This window comes from Vicugna pacos, chromosome 22, assembly GCF_048564905.1.
Source record: "Vicugna pacos chromosome 22, VicPac4, whole genome shotgun sequence".
NCBI classification, from domain to species: domain Eukaryota; kingdom Metazoa; phylum Chordata; class Mammalia; order Artiodactyla; family Camelidae; genus Vicugna; species Vicugna pacos.
Window position 1 is genome coordinate 4,415,605 of NC_133008.1, and position 26,743 is coordinate 4,442,347.

General features: G+C 44.1%; 1 protein-coding gene across 1 annotated transcript in view; it reads left to right on the forward strand.

Annotated features, from left to right (window-relative positions):
* Positions 1–26,743, forward strand: part of LOC140688385 (trafficking protein particle complex subunit 9-like) — a 488,572-nt gene that overhangs the window by 67,432 nt on the left and 394,397 nt on the right. Inside the window, exon 10 of the mRNA XM_072947071.1 lies at positions 14,367–14,942. The gene's annotated coding sequence lies outside the window, so the exon portion shown is untranslated. The remainder of the gene's footprint in view (positions 1–14,366; positions 14,943–26,743) is intronic.

Sequence of the window (26,743 nt, forward strand, 5' to 3'; positions counted from 1 at the left end):
GCCTATCAGAGCTCAGGCCTTCACTATTGTCTGCAGGGAAGCGAGTGGAGGCAGCCCTCATCAGTGCTGGCACCACCCTCTGAGTGGCAGTGACAGCAGTGATTGTGTGTGGACGTGCAAAGTGTTGTTCCAAGAGCTTTACATGCGTTTCTGCATTTAATAATTAAAGCCCTCCTGTGAGGAAGCGTTTTAAGTTTTTAATGTATAATACATTATGTTTCGATATTGATAGATTTCAAACCTCGGGAAAATTTACAGGAGTAGTACAGTAAAGGGTTAGATACAGTTCACCTTAAAGAGCACTATTTGGCTTTTTGTGTCTGGCTTATTTTAGCATAAAGTTTCAAGGTTCATCCATATTGTAGCATGAATAAGTACTTTATTCTTTTTGTTTGATAATATCCTTTTTCTTTTTTTCGTTTTTGGTCTATTTAAAAATATTTTCATCGAAGTCTAGTCAGTTTCTTGTGTACAGCAGAACACTTCAGTTAAATACGAACATACCTGTATTCATTTTCATACACTATTTAAACATAAGTTACTATAAGATATTAAGTATATTCTCCTGTGCTATACAGTATAAACTTGCTCTTTATTCTTTACATGCTCAGTATCTGCAAATCTTGAACTCCCAATTTATTCCTTCCCACACCCTCTCCCCTCTGGTAACCATAGTTTGGTTTCTATGACTCTGTGTCTGTTTCTGTTCTGTAAATAAGTTTATCTTTTTGTTTCTTTGTTTTTTGTTTTTGTCTTTGTTTTTTTTTTTTTTTTTTTTTTTAGATTCCACATGTGAGCGATCTAATATAGTACTTTCCTTTCTCTTTCTGGCTTATTTCACTTAGAATGACATTCTCCAGGTCCATTGATGTTGCTTCAAATGGCATTATTTTATTATTATTTTATGGCTGAATAGTAGTCTATTGGACAAATATGCTACAACCTCTTTATCCAGTCATCTGTCAGCGGACATTTAGGTGGTTTCCATGTCTTGCTATTGTAAACATTGCTGCTGTGAACATTGGGGTGTAGGTGTCTTTTTGAATTAGGGTTCCTTCTGGATATATGCCCAGGAGTGAGATTGCTGGTTCATATGGGAGGTCAATTTTTTGTCTTTAGAGGAACATCTATACAGTTTTCGACAATGGCTCCACCAAACTGCATTCCCACCACAGTGTAGGAGTGTTCCCAATTCTCCGCAGCCTCTCCAGTATTTATTGTCTGTGAACTTCTGAATGATGGCTATTCTGACTGGTTAGAGGTGATACTTGATTGCAGTTTTGATTTGCATTTCTCTGATAATGATATTGAACATTTTTTCATGTGCCTACTGGCCATTTGTATGTCTTCTTTGGAGAAATGTTTCTTTAGGACTTCTGCCCATTTTTGAATTGAATTGTTTGTTTTTCTTTCTTATTAAGTGTACAAGCTGTTTACATATTCTGGGAATTAAGCCCCTATCAGTTTCATTTATTGCAAATATTTTCTCCCATTCCATAGGTTAGTTGTCTTTTTGTTTTGCTTACTGTTTCCTTAGCTGTGAAAATGTTTGTAAGTTTTATTAGTTCCCACTTGTATATTTTTGATTATTTTTCTACTGCTTGAGTAGACTGCTCTAGGAAAACATTGCTGAGATGTATGTCAGATGTTTTGCCTATGGTTGCTTCTAAGAGGTTTATAGTGTCTTGTCTACATGTTTAAGTCTTTAACACATTTTGAATTCATATTTTTGTATGCTGTGAGGGAGTAGTCTAACTTCAATGATTTACATGCAGCTGTTCAGTTTTCCCTACACCATTTGCTGAAGAGGCTGTCTTTACTCCATTGTATGTTCTCACCTCCTTTGTCAAAGTTTCAATGACCAAAATTTTGTGGGCCTATTCTTGGTAATTTTGTTTATCCGTTCATAGATGGATGGTTATTGTTAGTAACTTTTGGCTACTCTGAATGATATTGCTATGAATATTGATGTGAAATTTTTTATGATAATATGTTTTCATTCTGTTGGCTGTACAGTTGGCCCGCCATACCTGTAGTTTCCACTACATGGATCCAGATGGCTGATTGTAAAGGGACTCGAACATCCTTGGATTATAGTATCCAGGGTGTGGGGTTCCTGAATCCAACCCCCCGAGGATATTGAGGGATGACTCAATATGTAGGAGTTGAATTACTGAGTCATATAACTCTAAGCTTTTGAGGAAATACCAGACTTCTGTAAAGAAGCTGCACCATTGTCCCTTTCCACTGGCCGCAAATGAGGTTTCTCTGCCTCCTGAATGACACTTGTTATTGTCCTTGTTTTGGTTATAACCATCCTAGTGAGTGTAAAATGAGATCTCATTTTGATTTTGATTTCGCTAGTGATGCTGAGCATCATTTCATATGCTTATTGGCCAATTGTATATCTATTTAAATTCGTGGTAAATTTAAAAATTGGGTCTATTTCCTTGTATTGTTCAGTTGAAAGCATTCGTTATATATCCTGGATACTACTCTCTTATTAGCTACATGCTTTGCAAAATTTTTCTTCTATTCTACACATTGTCCTTTCACTATATTTTTTTAAACATTAAAACAATTTCTTTAAGGGGAGGTAATTAGATGTATTGATTTATTTTATTTTTCTTGCTAAGCACGCACTCTATCACTTGAGATACCCATTTCCCCTGTAATTTCACTTTCTTGATGATGTCCTTTGTAAGAAAAAGGTTTTAAGTTTGATGAAGTCCAGTTTATCTGCCTTTTTCTTCTATCACTTGTGCTCTTGGTATTGTATCTAGGAAACCAAAGCCTATCATAGGACCACAAATATTTATACTATCTTCTTTTAGAAAGTTTATAGGTTTAATTTTTATATTTCTGTCTGTGATTAATTTTGAATTAATTTTTCTTTGTTATATAAAATATGGGTGTTCAGATTCTAGATTGATTCTTTTGTCTGCAGATACCCAGGTGTCCCTGCACCATTTGTTGTATAGACTATTCTTTCAGTGGAGGTTTTTTGGCCCCCTTGTGGAAAACAGTCTGTAAATGTAAATTTTTTTCCCCCTGGGTTTTTATTGTGTCTCACAGATTTATTTAACCTAACTTATGCCAGTACCATACTGACTTAGTACTATAGCATTTTAGTACCCTTTAAAGTGAGTCCTCCAACTTTACTCTTCTTTTTCAAGGTTGTTTTGGCTGTCATGGGCCCCTTGCACTTCCATATGAATTTTGGGATCAGTTTTTCAATTTTTGCAAGAAGTCAGCTGGAATTTTGATAGAGATTCCACTGAATATGTAGATCACTTTGAGGAGTCTTAACATTTTTAATAATATTGTCTATCATTCCATGAAAATGGGATGTCTTCCATATATGTAGATCTTTTAAAATTTATTTTGGTGATACTTCAAATGTTCAATGTACAAATCTTGTAAATTTTTGTTAAATGTATCCCTCATTTTATTTTTAATGCTGTTGTAAATGGAAAGGCTGAGTTTCTTATGGGTGAGACAATATATCAATTTTCTTATTTCTAGAATTCCTTCACAGCAAATACCCTAAGTATATACTTGCTACATAAATCTATCCACAACTATTCCCCGCACCGTGTTATAAGAAACCAAGACCCAAGTTAAGCTACCTGAACACCTATGTGGAAGTGAGAAATGAGACCCTTGGGTGGGGCTTTGTACAGATGATAATGAGAGCTTATTCAGGATGGCTTCTTCTTAATTTCTTTTAAACAACCCTTTAAGGTGTATTTAGTCAGATACATTAAGAACATGCCCTTTTGATGTGCAGAGGAGCTAAGACTATAATTTTCAAATAATTTCTAGTGAGAGTGTTGTACATGAAAGTTAATTTGCATCAATCTCTGAAGATTTATGTTTCAGGAGTTTGACAAAAGAACACCTGTCTTTATTCAATAATGACAACTAAATGCTCAAGCAACATGTAAGAGTTTGAGCAAACTGCCCACGCCCCGCAGTGCTGGGTGGCTGCAGCTGTAACTGGAGTCAGCGCTTACCTCTCCCAGTACGCTTGTGCTGATCTGCTCAAAGGGGTTCGTCCAACAGTTTGTCAGCAGTCGGTTGGACAAAGTCATAAAACATTGATTGAAGGTAGCTGGAATGCAATATATTCTTACTAATATTAAGTAAGCACATATTGAGTGCTTACTGTATAATGGAATTGTCCCTCAGCCTCACATGAATATTATTTCTCTTAAAACCTCACATATTTCCTTGTTATTCTCACTTTACAGAAAAGGAGACTAAGAATTAGGCCTTCTCTCTTTTGTGGGGAGCTCATTATCAATGATGGGAAGTTGTAAGGAAAAAGATTTTGATTCATCCTGAGAAAACATTTTTCTGAGAGTCAGCAATGAAGAAGATGACCACTGAAGAAGGTGATCATTGTTCGTGTGAGACAAGCCCTGGGTTGTGTGGAGTTAGCATCCCTGTCCTGGACACGGCACGTGTAGAGCTGCATGGTGGGTGAGGCAGCGTGGCCGCGCAGGGAACGTGGATGCCGGGCCGTTGGGTTGTGCTCAGGCCCGGTGGGGCTTTCTCCTATGGGCAGTGGACCGTCATTGACAGATTTTAAGTAGGGGAGTGGGGTGCTCTCGTAGTTCACTTTTGTCTTGTAGTGTGCTTGGAAACATTTAGAAGGCTTGGCAGGAGGTGACGTGATGAGTCAGAGTAGGGTGGCTGCGAGGTGAAGCAGTGTTCAATTTTCAAGTGGTTTTCAGTCCCAGGCTTGTGGCTCAGTAGCCGTGTCACTTTGGATAATGCACTCAAGGAAGTGAAACAATTTATCTTATCAATTGAAGCAGTGATGTACCTAATTCCCAGGACTGTTGTGGAGATCCAGTGAAATAACGTGTTCACAGTGTGCAGCATGGTCTTCAGCACAGAGTCCGTGCTGAGTGAGTGCCAGTGAGTATCTGGTAGGTCAGTTGAGGGTGGTGGGACTCGGTGACTGAGGATATCTGGGCCCTGAAGGAGGGGTCCATTCACATCTGTGAGTGATGTGCCTGAGTTCGGAGAGGCAGGGAGACCTTACCACCCGACCATGTGCCCTGGGCAAGACGGCAATGGGAGGAGCACCGTGAAGTCAGCTCTTTGCAGGTGGAGTTGGAGGGGCCCTTGAGACATCTAAGTGCAGTGTCACAAGCTGAAAGAGGATGTCTGGGCCCAGGCTGTGCATTTTCCTATAATCTCAACCCCTGAGGACGCCGAAGTATTGATCACTGAATGTGAAGTCATACTTTACAGGACAAATGAACAGTAGTATCATCTCTGTCAACAAAGCTCACTTCTATTTATTCATCACTCACTTGGCTAATTGGGTACTTACAGAGCTCACTTCACCGTCCTCCCGTGGGCTCAGGCTCCAGAGAAATGAGCTGGTGAGTCTCCCTCTTTTCCAGAAGAAGGCACATTTAGCTGGTAGCTTTCTGTACCTCGCCAGACTTAGGATATTAGTTTGTTGGTTTAATTGTATTTTCTGTTGGCCATGTCCTGACAGGAGAGAAATTTTTCCTCATGGTCATGTTTCAATTAGCTCTTACTGAGAATTGCTGATCTGATAGTGTATGTATTGTATTAACTTTGTAGAGTAGTTATCATTTTTCTGTCTTTGCCCTTTAATTTTGTTTGCCCCTTCAATGTTCTATCCTATTTGGGGCCTTATTTTTTTTTTAATTTAAAAATTCTCTTAACAGCTAAGAAAACAAAAGCAAAGAAAAAATGCACATGAGAGCTAAATTTCAAAAATGTCTAGTGTGTTTTCTGTCTCGGTAATGGAGGGTTCTAGAAACTCGTGAAAACCTTCATTACACAAGTTCCTTAAAATGCTGATTAAGAAATAAAACCTTCCTTCCTCATCTTTCAAGCTGCACAACTAATTGTCAAGAAAGTGAGGGGAAATTCTCAGAAGCCAAGACAAACGAGAAAGCAGGGATTCTGGAAGATACACGAGCCTTAGAAACCCTGGGGTGCTGGTTGGCTCCTGAACTGATTTTCAGTTGCCTTGGCAGGAGGGCAGGAGTTGAGCCCCAGGCCTCTCACACAAGGAGGTAGATGGGTTATCATATTATGGGCCAAGCCCATCCCGAGTATCTTGGTTTACTAAAGGTTGAAATAGGAAAAAAATTCCTCAAGGCAAGAAAGTAACGAAAGTCATTTTTGTTGGAAGAGGGGAAAAATAACAAATCCAAAGTAAGGATATAGTTTAAAACTGTTCTGGCATGAGAGTGACCACAAACTCCTGGCAGAAAACCACAGCTACTCCTTGATTGATAAGTTGTGTTTTGAATGAATCAGTGAACAGCCATTCCGAAAAATGCCTCCAGAGTCTTGTGGATCAAGATACTGGACAGCAAACACCTCTCTTCCAAGGTCTCATTCAAATAACCAGAAAGTTTTAAAGGAAAGTAGCAATAATCATAGTTCTATTTATTCACATTACTATATGCTAAGACTTCAGAGGTGACTATGTAGTTGTCTCCTCTTTTATGGACCTTACTTTCTCTTTGGGGAGACAAAATTACATAGTTGGGTAGCTTGGTGGAGGGAGTTGTTAGTCTGTTGCAATTAGCCAGGAGAGGTGTTTAAGAAAGCAGTGAAGGGTGGGTGAACTTTTTAGCTGAGGACAGTTTTGTTCACTTGGCTTTTAATTGCAGGCTCAATGAGCTGTCACTGGAGGGAATAGATTTTACGGAGGAAGGACTTAGCTCAGGCCTCTTTGGAATGGACAAATGAACCTGGAGAAAGACAGTCAAATCTGTGCAGACATTAAAGTGCACTTGAACGTGCTCCATCCCTGAGCCAAAGATAGGACAAATATGCAGCACTTCTTGAGGACAGAGGAGTGGTTTTTAAGGTTCTCCAAGAATGAATCTCAGGGAACCGAGATGGCCAGTTGTCAAACTGTGACTTTGCTCTTTGGATGGTGTACCCAGCAAGGGTATTGGCCTTTTATATGTTTCCATTTCTCTTTAATACATGTCTGTTGATGAGGACGTGGGCATAAGTGTTTGACACCTTGTCAAGGTGACTTTGGATACCTGCCTAGAAGCACGGGCACAGTTGAGGCTGCATCATACATTTTGCTGCCCATCCCTTTCTCCGGCTCTGTGATCACGGCAGAGTGGTTCCTTGTTGACCTGTCCATCTCCTCTATGACATCATAACCCATGAAAAGACCGGAGCATATTAACTTGGCTTGTTAAAGTCAAAGGAACAGATCAAATATGGAATCAGATTTGTTCTTTCCTATTTCAGTAGTGCCATGGAGAAGGCAGTTTGGGCAGCTTTTTGTAGTGTCCTGGAGGCTTTCTCTCTCAGGTTCTGGGCGCCTCTGTTGAAAACCCTTCATAGCTCTCTGGCCTGCTGGAAAAGCACTCTGCCTGTTTTGCCTTGAAGATGTGTTCTGTTTATACCTCATCTCTACTCCTTGGAAAACAACTCAATAAAAACTCAGTTGGTTTTCCACTAGCCATGGGTAGGGGTGAGGTATACCATGTTATTATTTCATAAAATAATAGTAATAATAGTAATAGTAATAATAATAGTAATAATAATAATAATAAAAGAAGTCTTAAAACAGGACTGAGCACATTGGAGAGAGTCAATAATTGCTTTCTGACTTAAATCAAAACTGATGACTCAGTGATTCCATGGCTCTTGTATTTGCTAAGGTAGTAACTCCTTTGCTCCATTACACTTTTTTTTTAACTGAAAAAGAAATACAAGCAAATGGTTAAAAATAACTCAGAGCACAAAAATACACAAGTGAAAGAAGTTTTCCCTCATCCTCTGTTCTTTCAGCTGTCTCTGGAAACGCCACTGTTTACTATCCTTTGGGTGCTTTTCCAGATATGCTTTGCACATTCCCACCTATGTATGTAAATTCCTTTAAAGTTTTAGTTATTTTTAACTTAAAGGGATTTAAATCCTCAAGTGGCTTCTGCCCAGGTAATAGAACAGAACAAATCTGACTCCATATTAGATCTGTTCCTTTGACTTTAACCCTATGCTCTGTCTCCTAGGCTTCATCTTGCTTGTAAAACAATGTTGCCTAGAGCATGAAATTTACAGGAGAGCCTATTCTGAAGGCTCTGACGTTTAAGTATATATAACACTTTTTCATTCATTAAAAGATAAAAAACTGCAGAATAGAAAATAACGTTTGTTTTGTTGGAGGTTTACAGGGATCTGACCCAGGCAGATAGCTGCAAAAACAAAGGATTCTAACAAGAAGGAATTCCTACACTAAGAAGTTTGCAACAACCAAGCACGTAGGAAAGAAGCCTGAACTGTGACTTCGGGAGATGGTTTTCCAGGACATTAGTTTGCCATCTAGGTCTACAGAAACTTGTTATTCCATGCCCCAACATCTGGTCTCCCAACTTATTGGCCTGTCCTGCACTGAGGAGAATGAATTTGGAATTGGTAACACTCCTATCTACCTAGAAAGCTGGGCACTGGAGCTGAGTGTTATGGAAACAGGCCAGCCAAGAAACAAGCACCAATAGGAGTGTTGGAGTACTCAGAATTATTATGCCGGCGGGCTCAGAGGGGCTTCTGCTCCGAAGTTCTGAGCACCTCCAAGACATGCACATGAGGTTTTAAAGGCTTAATTATAAGTAAGGGGGGATTAGCGAATAAGGCTCAAAGAACAAAAAGCAAGGAATCAGTACACTGGAGCTTATCTATTTGTAATAGATCACGTTCCTGACACTTGTTGAGCTTGGATTTACGAGTTAGGTTGTTAGCCCAATAAACTGACACTAAACTTCAGATTTACGAGATAGCCGAGCAGAATTTAGATCAGTAAACCGACACTTATCACACTTAAATTTGTGACTTAGCTTGTTAGCCCAGCTGGACTTTTCCTTCACATGAGGACAGCTCTCCCACACCCAGGGAACTACTGTGAGCCCTTGATGTTTCCACTAGGGTGGGGTGTGGTTTACCCAGGAGGGATGGGGACTCTGCACCAACACTCAGGCAGTCTGCTCTGTCTGGGGCTCTGATCTTGTACCTCCCGCTCCCCGCCAGCCCAAAACCTGGGACAGTGGAGCTAAGGCAGAGATCCTGCCTGCCTGTTTCCCAGCGTGTAAAAGGGGAATATGTACTCTTCCCAAGGTAGTTCTGAGTGACAACACCTGCGGGTGCTTTGTTCCCAGAGCAACAGAAAACCCAGCTTCGTGTGGGGGCAATGGGTGTGATCCCCGTAGGGTTTCTGCAGAAGCATCGGATGGAGGGCTGGATCAGGGAGGCAAAACTTGAGCTGCGGGCCTTGAAGGGTTACAGAAGGGTACAGAGGCAGGTCTGCTGCCTCCTTCGGGGTGCCCCAGAGGTAAAGCTTTTTCTCTCCAACTCCGCTACGACCCTCCCCTCTCCAGATCCCTCCCATCTCTCTGCTCCTCCTGTCCATCTGTCTCCCTCCACATTTCCCCTCCTCTCCACCCGCTCCCATCTTCTCCCTCCCTCGCTGTCCCACCTTCTCTCCCAGGACCCAGAGAGGATCGCTGGCCCTCCTGCGCATGTGCAGTCAGTGCCAGCTGGTCCGCCCGTTGGAAGCTCTATCTCCGAGCCTGGGATCGGCCCAAAGGCTTCTTGGCTCTGTTGCCCGGTAGGCCTTTGGCTCCTGCCTGGGGCCGGGGCCTCTGGCTGTGGAAGTGCAAGGAGGGGGGCTCCCGGGAAAGGGGTCAGGAGGCTGCGGGAGGGCGGTCCGCCTGTCGCAGCCCCCCAGGGCGCCAGTCAGCGTCTGTTCAGCTGAATTGCTCGGACCAGGCCCCCAGGGCGCCACCTGCCCCGGCGCCCCGGCCACAGCTGTCCAGGGCCAGGTGTGACCCTGCCGCCTCTCACCCAGCCGGGCTGCCCTCAGTTCGCTGCTGGCGTCCCCTCCCCCTCTCCCGTCCGCGAGTCCTCTCCTCCAGGGCTGCCTCTCCTCGGCCGCCGGCCCGTCCCCGCCCCTGGGCGGGCTGTGTCCCAGGCGGGCGGGGTCTGCGGACCCGGACGGGCCTGGCGGCTGGGGCTGGGGCTGGCCTCCGAGCGGGGATGCAGCCCGCGTCCCACCACCCCCCGCTTTCCCTGCCCCGCGACCCCGGGGCTGCCCTGCTCTCCATTTCCCGCTCCCTGAGGACCAGCTCAGTGGCTTGGGCATTGCTCCCTGGGCTGAGAGCCTCAGGCTATAACGCCCAGCTTCTCCTGGTGGAGTCGGGAAAAGGGAGTGCCAGTGCTGAGGGAGCTTCTGTCTCCTCCCTTAGTATTTCTGCCACACGTAAGTACCTTGAACACTTTCAGGTGTTATGATGGTGGTGCTTGTTGATGTCACGTGTTTTTATAGTGAGAGGGATTACAGTGTTGAAAGCAGGGCTTGGTTCAGTTAAAAATGAGCCGAAGGCATGAGTCTGTGACATCCTCCTTCCTTCCCTCTCCCAGTGTGAAACGTGTGACCATCGATTTTAAAAAGATAGTTACAATCCCTAACTAGTCAAGCCCAGCTAGTGTGTGTTAACAGGAACAGCACCACCAGAGGCCTTGGAGACCCAGGGACATTGGATTCCTAAAGAGCTCCTGGCACAGTTTGGTTAGTTTTGGTTTTTTGTTTTTCTTAAATTGTGGGAAAGACTAGTGGTATAAACAGAAAAATAATTGTCGAGAAATGTTTTTTCATATAACAGCGTTATTGTGATATAGTTCACACACCATGAAGTCCATCCATTTAAATGGTACAATTCAGCAGCTTTTAGCATATTCACAGTTGTGCAACCATTATTATTCCAGAACGTTTTCATCACTTCAGAAAGAGCAGTGGAATTGAATGACCTATCCACCCCTCCCCAGTGGTGGTTCTAAAGAAATTTCTTGGCTATTCCTGACCATAAATTAACTTGTTACATTCCAAGAAAAATCTGGTAGGAATTCTAATCAGAATTGCATTGAATCTGTCTATCAATACAGGAAGAATTAATGTCTTTATGGCATAAACTTCTTCTACTCATGAATATATCTGTGACCCTATCTTTTCATCTGTCCAGAGCCTGGCCCATGGAAGTCCTCACTACTTGTTGGGCTTGTGATTGATGAGATTCTATACATCGTTAGTTGCAACTGTAGCCTTTCACAGAAGAGAAAAGTAACCTCAGTGAATCAAGTGACTCTCTGATGTTCAGAAAGAGTGACAGCCAGTGCTGGAGTGATCCAATGGACTTAGTACTTGCAACCAGAATTCACCACCTACAGCTTAGGGGATTAGAGAGTTCTTTTATTTTTTCTTAATGGCGTTGCTTTTATTTTTACTTATGTTGTAAAATTAATTTTTATTTAAGTGTAGTCAATTTACAATGTTAGTTTCAGGTGTACAGCAGAGATTCAGTTATAAACATATGCATATGTATATAAATATGTTTTAGATTGTTTTTAGCACAACTCATTACAAGAAATTTAATATAGTTCCCTGTGTTATATAGCAGGTCCTTGTCATTTATTTTATATTAACTAATTTGTATCTGTTAATCCCCCCTTTCCTGCCTGCTAACCACAGTTTGCTTTCTATGACCATGAGTCCATTTCTAGGAGCACCGTTTTTCCTAGTAATATATGCTCTTTGGCTGCTTTCAGTTTCAGTAATTCCATCTTATTGTGGGTGCTTTTCTTCTGGTGGCCTTTATGTGGTTTGCACACGTGGTAATAGAGATCTGTATTTGGGAGAACTCCAGGCCTCGTGTAGTCCCTGGTACAGAGTGCCCACTGAATTGATGCTTGAATTGGGAAAAAAGCACAGTAAATGTTGGAATTTCCACTATGGTTGAGAATTCCAGGTTTCTATAACCTGTTTAGCCCACCTTAATATTGGCTGCACCCATACTGGGTAATTTGGTGGAACTTCATGGTATGGTGGTGTAGAGACGGGGACTTGTATGCTTCTTCTCTTTCTGTTTTCTAACACTCATTCTCCTGGGCCTTTCAGATCCTCCCCCACAAGTGCCCAGGGCTGGCTTGGTGCTGTGCTGAGGCAATATTTGTTAATAAGGCCCTTTCCTCATCTCTTCTGAGCCTCCGTTTCTTTCTCTGCACAATGAGAGGGCTTAGACTAGATAAGTGCTTTTCAGTTTCTTTTAAAGCCATGTTTCCTTTGAGAAACAGAGAATGCAAATCTCTCCTCTCAACCCAACACTTAAGATTTTGATAAGTCCTCCAAGGAGTGACATAGCCCTTTGTGGAAAATTGATGTGATTGTGATTCCAGATGACACAGAAAAGACTCTTCAGAGATTTATTGCAGGGAGAGGGCAGGAAAGGGGCAGTAAGTCACACTTTCTAGTGTGAGCACTGGAGCAGGGGCCTGGATTTAAATACGGCGTCTGACGTGTCCTCTCTCTAATTTTGTAGAATGTGATAAACTTCTCTACCTCGGTTTCTTGATGTGTCAAGTTGGGGTGATAATATTTTAAGGCTTTTGTGAAACATTATACATATAAGACATTTGTGTCTCGGTAGAAACAAGACCTGCTAGGAATTCAGGGATTTGTTTAAAAAAAAATCTTGTCCATAGTACTCTGTCTGTGTGTATTTTGAAGTTCCTGGAGGGTGAGGGTGAGTCTAAAGTCCATCGTGGGACAGGTGACCCATAGTTGTCTGTGCCCCAGATTACCCCCTCCTCCCCAGTCCTCTTCCTCTCAGTCCAGGATGAAGTTCCCTAGTAGATTTACACAGAGGTCTTCTGGAAATGGCTTTTCATTTTATTGTTTCAACAAGAAGGGCTGCCATCATAATCTCTGTGGTCAGGTCTTGACGGGCTGCCATCATGATGTCTGGTCAGGTGAAGGCTATGCAATTGGGAATTTCTATTTAATAAATAGAAAAAAATTACAAATAGAAAATTAAAACAAGGTTGGTGACGGGGCCCTTTGAAGTGGGCACCATTAGCTTTGTTAGCTTCAGGTGCTGTGGCCTGTTGCCACGAGGACCCATCCTCTTGCTCTGAAGTTGGAGGTACCAGTGGGTTCGGTGGGAATGTTAACTGAGTGTATCTCATGGGCTGGGCATTGTCCTATTTGTACTGTGTGTTCCTTATTTGAGACAGTGAGCTCACGTAACCTCAATAACCACTTTAAAAAATTAGGCTTTTTATTTTGAGATGTAATGTAGATTCCCATGTTGTAGTAAGAGATTATATGGAGAGGGCATATGAACCCTTTGCCCAGTTTTCCTTAATGGTTCCATCTTGCAATGTTGGGGTACAATTCATTACTGACTCACTAACAATTTGAGGTTTGTGTTATTGCCTTCATTTCTATTCACGATTAAACTGGGGCTTAGAGAAGCACACAGGCCTGCCCAGGTCACCCACATGGTTAGTGCAGAGTCTGGTGAACGTTGACTTGGGATTTCCAGGCAGTACCATTATGATAGTCTGTGGCAGGGAGCAGCATTCACTTTGCTTGTTTTTTCATTCATTCAACAAACATTTATTGAGTAAACTCTGTGGGTCAGATGCTTTCATAGGTTTATCTGATTCTTCAGCAGTACTGAGAATCAGGTAATGTTTATTTTTTTTAATCTGAGAAAATTAGCTCTGAGAGGTTATAACCCCCCCAAAGGAAGTATAGCTCATAAATGAGGAATAGTAAATTTGTACAGTCACCTCTTTTTATGCAGGTGGTACCCTAGGCGTTTTACATTTGCAAACTTCCATAATCCAGATATATTCTTGTAAGGCAAGGATTTTTTTTTTAATTGAAGTAGAGTCATGTTTACAATGTTGTGTCAAATGTAAGGTGTTTTTTGACTTTTGAATTAAAAAAATTTTTTTTGGGACGGTAATTAGGTGTATTTATTTGTTTCATACTTTAAAATGAGTTACTGGATTTGAACCCAGGACCTCGTACATGCTAAGCGCGTGCTCTACCACTGAACTGTACCCTCCTCCCCAAGGCAAGTTTTCTTATCCATTATTATGAAGCTTAGGGGTTCAAATAAATTGGATAGAAATCCAGATCTTTTCATCCTACTGTGGTCCTTTTCTTTATATTCTGCTGAAGGAGGTTGGGGAAAGTATTTTCTTTGTTCATTTCTTTATTCAGCATTTTTGAGCAGTGACTTTGCATCAGGGCCTTGCTAGGTGCTTGGAAGAAGAAAATAAGAAATGACCCTTCTCTGCAGGGGCAGGAAGCCGAGACCAAAAGCTTTGTAATGTGATCTGAGCTACAGTAGCCATGGGCAGACTCTGAGGACAAACTATACCCCTGGATTTGCTTTGGCTTCCCTTGCCTTCTGGCTGGTACACACCAGGTCGCCACAACCCAGATGGGCCCGCAGCACAGAGCATATTATGTACCTCGATCTTCTCTCCCCTCTCAGCAGGGCCTGCAACATGAGCATCCGTGACTACGTGCAGTGTGCTGAGGACCACCAGACTCTTCCCATTGTGGTCCAACCCGTGGGGATCATCTCAGAGGAGAATTTCTTTTGCATCTATGAGCTGCTCACCTTGGTGAGCCATATCAGCCCATGCGGCTCCCAGTGGACACTCTGTATCCACTACAGGCACCACTATTTGCCCAGGAATGGGTGGAGCGTCTTCCAGACCCACCGCAAGGTCGTGGGCATTGTCACCATTACTGACTGTCTCTCTGCCAATGCCTTCGAGAAGCTCCACGTGCAGAGGAGCTGTATGGCACCAAGCTTAATGACTCTCAGCTCTTTGTCTTTGTGCTGCATGGGGAGGTAGCCGAGCAGCCGCGCACCGATGTGTCCTTCAATCTACGAGGCCTGCAGGGTGGTGAAGCAGAGGATCGAGGACTTCACTGAGTCACTCTTCATCTTGCTCAAGTCCAAGTGGCTGGATGGGGACCCCAAGAAGTCTGGGGACAAGATCCCCCTCCATTGCATCCCGTTTGAGAAGGAGGACATCATGGGACTGGACACAGACAGCAGGTAAGTTTACCTGGAGGCCAGTCCACCCTGGGTGTGTGCCGGATTGCTTCCCTACATCCAGAAAGGGATCAGCAAGGAAGAGGACTGTCTTGTAGCCAAGAGGGGAGGGAGGTGCAGCCCGCCGGTTTACAGACATTTCAAAGTGAATCCGCCTTTGTTTCAGAGAGATCCTTTTAGGGTTAGTGTGGACACTTACTCCCGCTTTTACTCCAGGACCATGGTGGGACCCCTGGAGTTGCTGTCTAATAAAATAGCTACACCCACTGATGCTAGGAGCACTGGGGAAGAGGCTGGACTGAGCTGAGATGTGCTGTAGTTCAAATGCACATCAGACGCTGAGGATTGTCTAGTAAAAGTATATAAACTATCTCGTTACTTCCTGTATTGATTACATGTCAAGAGGATAGTATTTTACATACAGTAGATTAAGTAAGATCTGTTCTTAAAATCAGTTTCTAGTATTTGTTTTTTGTTTGTTGGTTTGTTACTTTATTTACCATTTTAAACGTGGGAACTGGGAAACTTTCTTTATATGGCTCTCATTTCATTTCTGTTGGTCAGCCTGTCCTGAGAGTCTCATCCCTTTGCTTATAGATGAGATGCTGAATCCCGAGAGGCAGAACGAGGCGCTGGTTGAGCTGGAGCTGGAGCCGGTGTCTCCTGCTTCCCAGGCCCAGCACCTGTTCGGCTCAGGCACTCTCTTCCTGCCCGACAGCTACCATGCCAATTTAGGACATCAGAAACACCGCCAGGGACTTCCGAATGAACTCCTTACACAGGGAGAGGCGTATCACGGTGTATGGGACATAGCAGGGAAATGTTCATTCTCACTTTGTCCCTGTGATTAAGTCAACGGCCCCACTTTGCCTCGGAAGTGTAGACGAGCTCTTATGGGCTGTCTACCCTGCACCTTCTGCTCTGTTTCCCCGTGTATCTTTCGTGCTGTCCCTCGGGCAGAATAGGGTGAGATGCCTTTGTCGAGAGGTGGTCCCCCTTTGCTGGGTAGAGTGAGGGAAGCTGTGTCCCCCCGGCCTACAGCCTCGGGCCTTAAGTTTGGAGGCGCTCATGGCGGTCCCACAGGTGACGGTCGGAGGACCTGGCACGTGCTGCCGGGCCTGCTGTGAAAGCGGTGCTCTGTGATTCTTGAACTTACCTAAGATCAGATCCTACTTTCTGGTTGTTGGTAAGTTGGAGGAGAAGATGCTAGAGAATTGAAAAAAAGAATGTCCAGACCAGGCCTGTGAGTGAGAGGCACAGGGTACCCGAGTCCCATCTGCGAGAGCCCAACTAGTGGGCTCTGGATGAATTTTCTGTTCCTCCCGGACATCCATCTATGGCTTAAGGAAGGGGAGAGGCATGTCGTGGCCATGATCTGTACTTGTCCTCACAGGGCCCTGTGATCTACACGCCCGCACTCCCCTTCTGCTTCTTGGAAATAAGCTGGCAAGTTTAAGAGCCTGGGCATTGCTGACGGCATAGCTGCCAGCACTGTGCTATACCGAGGCTGGCTCCGTTAACCTCACATGTCACCACCTGCTGAGGCCCCAGGCATCAGTCAAGGTAGGTGCAACGGTACAAAGTAAGCAGCGACCACCTTCTCCCCATGGACAGGCTGGTGGATGAGCAGTGGAAGCCTGGAGCCCTGCCCCAGCCCCCAGGCCAGTGCCTCTTCTTTTGTCATAGGAGGCACTGGTGACATTTTTGCTCAGCAACTGCTTGGCTGTGAATCTGCAGACCCACCAGAGAATGCCAGCTTTTTTTGCTTTTTGAAGTCTGCCCTTGGGATTTGGCGGAGTAGCTGGATGTGTGTTTAGCCCATAGTGGTTGACATTGTCAACACTGTTTACCGAGAACCTCGTGTACGAGGCATGGCTCTCGGCACCAAATGCAGCAGCACATTAAACCTCCCTTCTTGTGGGTCTGTCTGTTCTGGTTCCATAAGAGCTCAGCCAGCTTCTTAAAGTCAGTGAGATAACGCGGTCTGTGAGCTCGGGTCAAGCACATTCTCCTCCAGTCACTTTTACTCCATTGTTGCTTTTACTATTCCACAGTCATTAATTTTTTAAACAATGCTTTGGTGCAGGAGCAGAGCCTAATTCTCTCTTGTTTCTCTTGGTGGAAGTGAGTAAAACTGTCCAGCCTGAAATGCGACCATAATTTGTAGCTCAAAAGCTGCCTAGACGCGTGTAGGTGGAGTTTTGGTTAGGGGTGCTGACCACGTTGGGTTCCCCCGGCAGCGCCACTACCCTCAGGCCCCTGCCTTTCCTGGATCAGGAGGTGAGGGTGGTCTCACCGTCCCCGCGTCCCTGTCCTCATCACACTCACATAAATTCTTGTACATGCTGTAAAAATCATTTTTGTTTTTGTGTGTTTCTAATTTTCTCTTGTTCCTCTTTTCCTTTTTCTTTATTCCTTTTTCTCTTGTACTGCCCAGTGAGCATGTTGTTGCGTCTGAAAATGTGGGCTGTTCAAACCCTGCATTGGAAATAGCCAGATTGCCCTCCGTACTGTCTCCATCTCTTTAAAAAGCAAAAACTTTATGGCTGCCTTGATCCGTGTATTATCCTAGTCATCGTTTTATTTTCTAGTTTTTTGGAATTTTTGCTTTGTTAGCCTATCACCCACTGGAGTTTGATACCTGTTAAAATCCTTGCTTTGAGAAACCTGTTTGGTCTTCCTTATATTTGGTGACAAAAGCACCCTTATTAAATTTCTTTGAGTGTTTTGAAGAAGTGAGATGCGAATTGATTTAGGCGATTGCTGAGGGATTCTTTTCATGGAGTATTTAAACTTGTAAAGTCAAATTCTGCAGGATCTTGCTCAATTCCTGCTTTTACACAAACCTGCTCGGCACACGGTTCCTGGCTGTCGCTGTGTGACGTGCGTGACGGCGCTTCCTGGCCGGCGGTCACTGGTGAGGAAGTGGCAGGCCCGGGGGTGAACAGCTGCAGGGGACGCTGTTGGTGGAAGCAGTCATCATTTTGTTATATAATTTTTCTTTTTTGCATTCAACTTCCCCGTGCCATTTACTTTACTTTGCCTTTATAAAGGGGCAGAATTGGGTCTAAAATCCATGCCACTATTTTTTTTTCCTTTCCGAGGCTGGTTCTTCTGAGTATCAGGACTACATGGCCTTCTCCTAAGTAGCTGGCTCACCTGGATCTGGTGGACACAGGGACTGCTAAAGGGGACCGTAGCTTCCTCTCTGCTTCAGCCAGTGGGCATTCAGAGCCGGGTCTGTGGTTTGCCTCAGCAGCCGTGCAGGACTCCCTGCCACGGCCTTTACTTTTAACCCATGTTGACAGTAAATAGCTTACTCCGTGTCTGTTGCAGCTGACGTCCACCACTGTCGGCCTTGTTGTTAGTTTGCGGAAATGAGTCTCCAACACCCCAGTCAGCCGTGAAGGAAGATGCTTCTGTAGACCTAGGACATTGGATTCTCACTCCTACCCTGGTTCATCTCACCTGGGGGAAGGGTTTCGCCACCACCATCATGCTGTCCATGAGGCCTTGTTTCCCCTTTCATGCTCTGGTCCAAATGTGGACACTTCATTTTTCACTGAATTTGTCTCGCTTGAGACAAGTCAGAATATCTGAATGAGTCCATCACATTCTGTGTGGGGAACAGAACAGATGTAAGTGTCGCAAGTAGATGGAGTCCAGGCTGTCTGGGTTGGCAAATGCAGGCTGGGATCTGTGATGGCTGGGCTGTGCCCTGGACACAGGCCATTTCCGTGGCTCCCGAGAGCCCAGGGGTCGGATTGAGAACAGCCTTTCCTGGGATCCTCCATCCTCATCTGATCACTGGCAAGTGTGTCTGTTAATTAGGAGCTTCCCTAGACCTTGGGCCCTTCAAAGCTCAGACCACGGGAGAACCTTGAGTCCCTTCTCCTGGGCCTCCATTGTGAGAATCTAGTGCCTTCTGAGGTGAACCGTGCCAGGAGATGCCTCCCCCTCCAGGGAGCACCCTTCGGAGGACTGTGACTCACTGCACCATGCTGTGAGCTTGTGGGTTTCCGGCCATGGTCCCTGCAGAACCAGACTTGAGATGGGCTTAGCGACGGAAATAATAGGACTGATTCCAGGGCAGGGCTGGGGGGAGGGAACAGGGGAACTTGAATGTGACCTCAAACACATAGGTGGGTGCTGGGGCTGTTACTAAAATGGGGAGCCTGGGAGGTACCTGTCAGGAATCGAATTCCAGAGTAAATGGTGGACATTTGGCATTTTTAAGATGCCATTTCTCATTCAAGTTAGGACTTCAAATAGGCACTCGTGTCTATGAGACTGGGGCTCAGGTGAAGGAGCCGGACTAGAGATACACGTTGGGAGTCGTCATTCTTAGCTGGTGTTCACAGACTTGCATGTGAATTAGATCATCTCGAGAGGTGCAGACTTAGGCTGAGGGGGGGGCATGGCTGTGCCTGTGTTGGAGGAAAGCCCAGACCATGCAGCTTTCGTGTGTCAGTCAGCGGCATTTGGGATTTTCAGAGCAATGCCATTTATCTTTAAGGGGCTGGGCTGTGGGCAGGGCCAGCCAGGAAGAAATCTGAAGGAAGGGTCGTGGCCAGGTGTGTGTCTTGGGAAGATAAAGAGGCTGCAGGGTCTGGGAGGGTAGACTTCTTAGAAGCTGGAGTTGGAGTGGGGAGAAGGTAGTCACACTCACCTGTCTGGGAGGGGGTAGTCCTTGGGAGTCCCAATCCTATCGAACTCGTTTTCCCATGAACAGAAGGCAATCATACAGAGCATCTGAGGTGAGAAGGGATGGGCGCTGGCAGGGGAGCCAACCTGGAGAATGGTGCTTGGAAAGTTCTGGAATAGTCTCCCTGAAAACGGGAGATAAAAAAAACCCAGAATCTTAAGAACATTGATAGTGACTGGGGAGGAGGCAGTTTATCTGGCCTCCTAAGTGTAAGGCATGTATCCAGGGATACACAGAAGATACGGGCAGTCTGTTCCGGGGGCTTGATCCTTACCGGGGGAACAGTGCAAGTTTAAAGGGAGAGAAGGGCAGTGGAGGGAAACTAGCCAGGCCCAGTGTCAGGTATCAGTCGGCCGCCCTACTTGCATTTTGCATTCATATCCATGACTCCCAGGTGGGCGGTGGCAGCCCCGTTTTGCAGATTGGGAAGCATTCTCAGAGGGGTTAAGGAATTGGTCCGTTTAGTGGCTAGTAAATGCTGTAGCAGGATTCAAGCAGGGCCTTGTCAGACTTCAAGGGCGTGTTTTCTCTACTAATTCCGGTACCTCCCTGTTATGCCTGGAATGGTGAAGTGGGTCAGTATTGGAGCCTTTCAGAAAAAGTGCGATTTAAGTGCCTCAGGACTGTTTCACAAAGCTCAGTGTTCTTTGATGCTTCTGAAGCAACGCAGTGCTTTTCGCCCCACAGAGGTAAGGTCTTACTCCTTTGAGGATGACGTGGTGGCAAATGACGTACAGGTGCAAAGCCAGACTTAGAAGCTTCTGGAGGGAAACTCTCCAGTTATCCCTTGATTGGCTTTCTTCCACGGGATGTAGGTGTGCTGCAGCGTAAACCTGATCTTTACTTATGGAGTGAGGGTTTGATATCCAAAGTTAGCATAAAACGGTCAGATGAAGAAAATTGACGTTGACAATTTATTTTTGGGTTTCATTAGTCAAGATATACTCTCAGTTAATGGCCCATATAACAAATGAAATTGAGTACAGAACATTGCATTTCTTACTTTCTATTTAGAGTTCTCTTACAACATAAGGTTGCCCGCTTTGGAACGTCAGCTCCACCAACACGGCACCTATCAGTGTGTTGGTGTGATTGCATTTACACAGTGAATATAATCTGGGTTTCCTCAGCCCCAAACACTGCAGTGCAGTATCACAGGCTGTAGCCATCTCTTAGTCACGCAAATACTTCTAAAATTACATGATGCCAGAATAGAAAGAAGAGAGAGAGAGAGATTGCCTTTATCAAAGTTCCTTTCAATTCTAACTGCAAACTGTTGTTAAGCAGCTCTGGTTACCTTTGGATATGAATATATACATTTTTTGCATGTAATCTGGGCTTTGGACTAGAACACCAAGTTCTTGCTGTCCACAAGCCACAAAAATAGTAGACAAATTGCACACATGTGAAATAGTTTAGACTTTTTTCTGAGAAGGTATCCTTGAATTTGGGACTTGGGCTGTGATTTTTGCTTTTTGCTTCCCCCACCCCTCTTGTAATCTCTCACTCCTTCCCACGTGGCCCCCAAGAATTCGTGGTCTCAAAGGAGCGGGCAAACACCCTGTTGGTCACCATGTACTTCTGCTATAGATAGAGCCCAGCCGAGACCTAAAGGACATTATCAGAGAGGACTTCCTGGAAGAAATGGGCCCTACATTCAGTTGTGAGGACAGAGTAAGTGTCAGCCAGGAGAAGGAGTCAAGAATGTGGCTCAGGTCACAGGTGCAGCCCAGGCAGAGGCCTGGAGGCATTTGGCATGGGGACCAGGGGAGAATGCCCTGTGTGGTCCAGGGTGGTGGGTGCCCCTGCTGGGGAGGACACTGGAGAGAGTGCGGGGTGGAGGTCTTTGGAAGAAATTGGGTTTTACTAGAACTGACACAGTAGGCAGTGAAGGGTGTCATTAGAAAGTGACCGTCAGGAAAGATACTTCTGGTTTTGCTTCTGATATTCTACAGACAGAGGGTCGGGACGGGTGAGAGCAGGTATGTCTGTCCCTTTGAAACCAACCCCGTCATTCATTTATTCATAACACGGGTATTTCTGTGAGTCTAGGGGAGAGAGGTTGGAGCCACATTAGTAAGCAAAATGTATTTGCTTCTTGAGAGCTTAGCAGTGTCAGAAGTTGACTTAGGCTAGAATGTTCTAGGAACAGAGGAACAAATTGTGGAGTTTGGAGGGAGGGAAGGCTTCCTTGGGAAACAGTCAAAATGAGCCTGGAGGCAAGTGGGAATTAGGAGCAGGTCAGGTGGCCCCTGAGGTCACTGGGGACCTGTGTACTGAGGTGAGGCTGGGCGAGCAGTGTCTGGGGTGGGGCTAGAATTCCACCAGGGAGCCTCTGAAGAGTTTGAAGTGGGGGTGATGTAATCAAATTTGTGATTTGTGAAGGCTGCCGTTGCTCTGTGTGTGTGTGTGTGTGTGTGTGTGTGTGTGTGTAGCGGGGAAGAGGGGGAGGGTGCCACCAACTGGGGGGTCATTAGAAGACCATCCACACGCAGGGAGAGGGGCGTCGGGGCTGCTTGAGGACGGCAGGGCTAGTGTGGATGCCAGATTTCCTTATGGGGAGGGCTTGTTAGTGTGGCCGCCCTAGAGGCACCTTGTGGCTGGAAGAAAATTGATTGAGGCCGCCAGGTGGACTTTCCTATTCTCTCCTTCCCTGCCTTGTGTGATGATCTTAGCTCAGCCAACATTTGGAACAGAAGAGCTAATTTCCAGGGTAGCCCAGGACGTTGTTGAGCTCGTTCGAGTGAGATCTGATAGGATTTAAGTTTGTGTTCAGATCTGGATGTTCACTTAGCTAGAAACGTCCTGTCATTGTGATTTCCATAGGGGTTTTTATTCTTGATAAAGATTGCTTTCTTGGTGATAGGAAATTTAATACAGCTGTTGTCTTTTTCAAAAAAATCATATCTTTTAAGAAATTTAATATTCAAAAGAATAGGAATATATAAAATTGTTAAAGTAAGTCTTTGGTGTAGTTTCTTTGCTTTCTGAGCTAATGTGGAGTTAGAGCCTTTGCACTACTTAATAGAACATCCTTGTCAGTATTTAAAGAGCTGTTAGTGAGTGCCCCGGGCCCCACCCCTCAAAGAATCGTTAAAGTTTGCTCTAAAATAGTGAGGTCATAAAGGTCTTGTTTGCAGAAATCAAACAGTAGGTTTACAATACGGAGCATAGCCCCATTTATAAAATATTAATAAGTTCAAAATTAAGAAAGTGGAGGATAATTGATTTTTTTTAGAACTGAAACATAAACTTTCTTGTGCTTATGCTGCAACTGGAAATTTTGAAAAGAAAAATCCTACTGTAATATCATCTACGTGGAATACATATATGAGTTTCACGTTTGAAAAGTAACTGCGCAGTGGTTTTCAAAGTCAGGAGCATTCCAGCTCAGATACTGGCAGTGATGGTTGCTGATTTTCAAAGGAAGGGCCTAAACTTGCCTTCTTAGCTTTTTGTTTTTTGTAGTGAGAGGGTTGAGTATTGCTTTGCCAGTATGATTTTGTGGCAATTTGAGGGCAGATTTCGTGTACCAGCAGTGAGATATTTCCATGCATTTTATTTTCCGGACATCACCAGGGCACATGTGGGGTTTGTGCCTGCAGTCTGGGATGCTGCAGGACTCCCTGATCCATCACCGATATGTCTTGGATCTGCTCCAGTCAGTGAATGATTTTCTCTGGCTTGGAGGTAATGCGGTCTGATGGAGATGTTCAGATGTACAGTAAAGTGCTATTACTTGAAATAAGAGTAACCTAGAAACATTGCTCCAACAATACAGGATATGGGAGGAGAATTGGCTGAGCTGCTTGCAGTGAAGAGTCTTCTCAGGTGACTCCCACACCGTGAATCCTGCCAATATCCGCCCCAGCCCTGCACGGTAGTCCTGCCGAAGCAAGCATGCACTTTGCTCAGAAACGCAATGAATTTCCTTGTGCCTCTATTTGTTGGCTTTTTTTCTTTGAAAGCACATCTTGCCCTTTGCTTAAATGCCATCCCTGCTAGTCACCTCTTACACTCATTCTTCTGAACCTCGTCCATACATAGCTGTTGAATGGATGAACAGAATGTAGTATCTCCATGTAGTGGAACATTATTCACATGTAAGAGTGAATAAAAATGAAAAAAAAAAAAGAGGAAAATGAAAAAGGCCACCTGTTTTGGAAAGTCCACCCTGAATGTTCAACTCGCCCTTTTCCCTTTGAAACCCAATCACTTATGCTCCACTCTACTCTTTTTGATAGTACTTACCACCTTCTAATAATCTTTAACGTTTTCCAAAAAAAAAAGAGAGAGATGCTGATACCACTTCAAAATTGACAAGCCTTGATAACAGCACGTTAAGTGAAAGGAACCAGACACAAACGGCCACATACTGTTGAATTCAGTGATCTGAAATGCCCAGAATAGTCACATGCAGAGGCAGAGAGCAGGTGATGGTTGCAAGGGGCTTGGTGGAGGGGGATTAGGGAGTGACTGCTAGTGAAAGGGGGATTCTTTTGGGGTGATGAAGTGTTCTGGAAATAGATTGTGGTAAGGGCTGCACAATCGTGAGTGTGCAGAAGACTGCTGAGCGCTGTGTCTGGGAGTGCCTGTTGTAGGGCGGCTTTAATTTGTTCTCATCCTGCCATGTCAAGAGTCATCTTGTGCTGTGGCCGTTCTACTCCTGTGAATGTTGAGGGTCAGAGACTTTGTAGAATCATGTTTCATTTTTCCCCCTTGCTGTGTGTAGGCAAAAAAGATTTAAGCCTGAGGAAGTGCTCCATCTGCAGAAATGTCTTTTAGATTTGCATGGTGTCAAAATCTTGACAGCTTTTAATCGTTGAGGCCTGTGGGGGGGGGAATAGCCCGTGAATCCTGGGTGAGACCGGGAAGAGCCGCGCTTCCCTCCCGGACACGGGTGGGGATTTCACCCCTGTTCAGGCAGTGAAGGGCCCAGACCCGTGAGCGGAGTTGACAGTCGTGAATATTTATGTGTATCCGCTGCTTCATCTTGGATATTAAATTCAAGCTGAGCCAATTTGTAGCTGCAGCCTCATCCTACATCAGGAATTTATAGCATCTGCTCTTTGAGGTGAAGACCTGACAGACTTGATTATTTAACAGTCTCCCTTGAATTGATATCTCAGGTTCCTTTGTCAAAAGCAAAACAGCAGAAATACAGACGTCTTTTAATGACGATGTGACCTGGAACGGGTTTAGTCTCTGTGCCTCAGTGGCCTTGTGTGCGGGTGGGGAAGATGATAACAGTGCTTGCCTCAGAGGGGGTGGTGAGGGGAGAGTGAGAAACACAAATGGAGGACTTACCTGAGATGCTCATGAATGACCGAATTTACTGCACTCAGCCTGGTGAGGCCTCAGGGGCAGAGATGTCAGAACAGAGCAGTCCTAGCCGGAGCTCGATCCGTGATGGCAGCTGTTAAGAACAGTATCACCACTGTGGGTTATCAGGTAGTTTTAAGACTTGGTAATATGATTTCATGAATAATGTTAGAAGACTAGACATCTCAGATCCAGTTTACATAGTTCTCAAGATTTCTTCTGAGAAATGGATGGTTTCTTCCCAATCTAAAATCTGACATGGGTCTCTAAAAAATTCTGTAATCCTCCATCTTTTTGCTTTAATTCTCCATTTCTTAAAAAACATAGTTTTTTAATGGAGTTAATGGGGACTGAACTGAGGGCCTCATGCATGCTGAGCACATACTCTCCAAAATGAGGTATAATCTCCCCCGTAATTTTTTATTAAACTTTACTTTCTTAGTATTCAGAGGTTAGAGGCCTCTAATTCTTTATCTGGAGACTTGTCATGAACCTGTAAATCTATAATTAATGGACAAAACTTGTTTTATTAAAAAAATCAATAGAATATTCTGCAATCCATCCAAAAAGGAATGCTCATTGACTTAAAATGTTTCTACTTTAAGGTGATTTCTCCTGTTTGGCCTAGCTTAATTTACTAACAGCCATCCTCATCATCATAATGACCAAACTCGCTCTGAGTGGACACCTACTTAAGTCTAAAATGCTTTCCTCGTGTTTTACTTCATAGCAGGTGTTTGACGGTAGGTATCAGTGTCTCCTTTTTTGCAGCTGAGGGATTGAGAGATGGAGCAGCTTGTCGCGAATCACGCGCAGCTGGCGGTGGCTAGCTCGGTGCTGGAATCCAGGCTGCACAGTATGCATTCTCAACTTCTCCTCTAATGAGCCTCCCATTAAGTGGTTACCCTTACTCCTGTGGCTCCATAAATGGCCGATTTTAGTGATCTCAGCCTGATGAGGCCTTCAAAGGAGAGACACCATTGAGAATGTGAGACAGAGTGGCATAAATTAAAGTTGTACATTTTCACAAATGTTTAATTCTCAGGTAATTATATGAAAAGTTAATTTTTTTATTTTATTGCTCTGTAAGCACTGAAAACCAAACATTAAAAATAATTATAGTGCAAAAGAGAAGTGGGCTTTGAAAGTCCAACCGGTGCTAATGATGTTACTTGTTTTTCTCTAGTGGCCCTTATTGACAGAAATACTTACAAAGAGTGAATTGCTTTATGTAGTCTTAATATGGAAGAAAAGATTGTCAGTGAATATTGTAAGTAAAATCTTTACTCTTTTCTTTCCTGTTGATGAAAATGTAAGTTGTTTTCATGGCTTAAGTACATTTCCTCATTTGTGAAATTTGAGTAATATCGTTTAAATTGTCTGACTGTGAGAGTTAGACGCCTTGTATACAAAGAACCCAAGAGGTGATTAATAAAAGTGTGCTGTCACAATGACAGATATTTTAGAAGGATCAACTCTGAATACTAAAGAGTTTCGCTTATTTCTGATGCATATTCAATATATATATATGATATATTTGAATATGGTTTAAAGTAAGAAGGATTCATTTTTTTTTAGTGTAGTATGAAGTTTTGATGAAATCTGTATCATTCTAGTGAGACAGGGACTAGTTAAATTGCCTTAATCAGATGACCTTGAAGATTAATTACACAGAATATGTATTGTTACAACTCAGAATTCATGTTGCCATGTAGCCATGCACTCAGACGTTTAAATTCGTGGGATTCTGACCAGATCAATTAAGTTCAGTAAAATC